This window comes from Montipora foliosa, unplaced genomic scaffold (assembly GCF_036669935.1).
Source record: "Montipora foliosa isolate CH-2021 unplaced genomic scaffold, ASM3666993v2 scaffold_442, whole genome shotgun sequence".
Lineage (NCBI taxonomy): Eukaryota > Metazoa > Cnidaria > Anthozoa > Scleractinia > Acroporidae > Montipora > Montipora foliosa.
The window spans coordinates 190,051-192,500 of record NW_027179748.1 but is presented as its reverse complement, the minus strand read 5'-3'; positions in this window follow the sequence as shown (position 1 = coordinate 192,500).

The following is a 2,450-nucleotide window of genomic DNA, read 5'->3' as shown; positions in this document are numbered from 1 at the left end:
CAGTTTCTGACTCTGAAATGTCACTTGCCATAACCTTGATTAAGTTCAGTTCCTGACATAACTCAGCACCCAATATAGGCCTGACATCCTCATTAGTTATAAAAAAATCTGCATCTGTACTCATCTCACCTTTGGCACATTTGAGAGTGCACTTTCCAAGTGGAGTCATAGTGGTTCCATTGTACATCTTGAGTGTTGCAGATGTTTTCCTCAAATACAGATCTTTGGGATCCCCCATAATGCTTGAGAATTCTTTTAGTGATAGCAAATTACAAGTTGCTCCACAGTCCAACTGAAATGTAACATCTTTAGCATTGTTTACTTTGACTGATGTAAACAACTGTTTTGGGTGTTTCTTTTCTTCCACAGCACTGACTTGATACGTTATGACATCAATAGTATACTCTTCAAATTGACTCCCATCTGAATCTTCTTGCACATAATTCAAATTCTGATTGGCATGTAAATTACGACTGGACTGCCTTCCTCCTGTACACTTCGCAGCAAAATGGTTTCTTTTTCCACACTTGTTGCACTGTTGGCCATATGCAGGGCACTTTGATCTGTCTGGTACATGTTTCCTGCCACAAAATTTGCAGTCGATCTGCTGAGCACTGCCGTTGGCTGATTTTTGCTTCTCTTCTTGTTTCTTTCGGAAGAAGTTTTCTTTCTTCTTCCCTACTGCATTAACCTCGTGCAAGTTTTGCATTTGTTTCAACTGGCTTTGGGTTGCTTCGGCAGCTCGTGCAAGTTCTAGAGCTTTATTCAGCGTCAAATCTGGGACTCGCAACAAACGCTCTCTCACGTTGTGATCAGCGATTCCAAACGATGCGGTCGCGTATAAACGAATCTTTCAAATCTTGAAATTCACAAGAGTCTGCCATGTTTCGTAGAACAGTGGCATATTTATCAATGGGCTCCCCACTTTCCTGTCCATGCGAAAAGAATAAATACCTCTCGTAGATTGTATTCTTGCGAGGCTCACAGTACTGCTCAAAATGCTCTAGAACTTTATCCATTTTGACTTTGTCTGCGTCACTGTCTCACGTGAATGCATTGTAAACATCTAGGGCTTCGTCGCCAATCACAGTGAGAAAAGTTGCTACTCGAATGGGATCTTCTTTTCTGGCTATTCCGATAGCTAGCTCATAGTTACTCCAGTTTTGCTTAAATCTTTTCCAATTTTGAGATACATTTCCACTTGAAAGCTGCAGATGATCCGGTGGGTTTAACAGACGCCCGGCCGCCATTTTACACCACGCAGTTTCAATTTATGCGAACAGCAACGAACCAAGGTTTTCACAATACAAATATTTCACAAATACGGTCGGCAAACAGCGTCATCCACTAACTTCTGACACCATGTGCTAGTCCTTAGCTTCAAAACGAGCAAACTCAACTAAACAGTCTTAGCGAAAACTCAAGTAAACTTACAAGAACGTCACCGAAACGTTTCCTACGAGTTCGCGATATTATGTCAGCGGTATTGATCACTACTTCATAATATCACAGTGTGTCAATCGGCGATTGCAAGAAAGATGTCCGCTCCCACCTAGTCTACTGCAAAATAAGCGACGATTCTGGCATCGATAGCTACAACAAGTTGCAAAAATATGTTATTAATTTCCCTATTATCTCTCACACTGCAGCCCCCTCCCCCCCTTATCAGTGTTGCTAGCGAGACAAAAAAATGTTGGGAACTTAAGCAGTCAACATTGAAAGGGGGAGAGGGGAGAGGAAGTGGGAAAGGTTTAAATTCTAGATACGCCGAGTATTGGAAGTTAGAAGAGGTGTTTTTTAATGAAAGTGTCTCAACAATTTTGCAACTTGTTGTCTGAGTTGGTTGTCACTGTATTGGCGTACGGTCACTTTGTTTATTGGAACGGGAAGGCGTCTATCGTTTGCGTTTAATATGGTGTTTCCAAAAAAAGGGTTTAATTCTCTGATCTGCTGTGAATGGAAAATGGCCAGCGATAAACTGGAATTTGGCGGGGTTTCGGTATGACGTAATTTGAAGGCATTTCAGTGCTTTCTGTGAGTCAAGTCGAACATACACATAATTTGGTACACGAAAAGGTGTGATTTCCATCCTTTCGCTTTTTAAAGTACGCTAGAAATATCCTGGAACCGATTTCGAAATAATTTGCCTTAAACACCTATATTTCGGTCGACACATGACATCTAAAGCACGCGCAACATGTACGAAATTAGCTGTTGTTTACGAATGAGAAACAGACATAACCTCTCCTTTAACTGCGATCGCATGCCATTTAAAGGGAACATCCACTTTCCGAAAAATCAATTCTCAGCAAACATTGTTACTCAAAGATACATTTTCATAGAAGTCCATTTGTAACATTACTTATTGCTTTTGGGCTAGTCTTCTGCCAGAGAAGGGATCAGTAACGCTTACTAGCAAGTCTTCTAAGTGACGTGTTGGGTACAGGCTA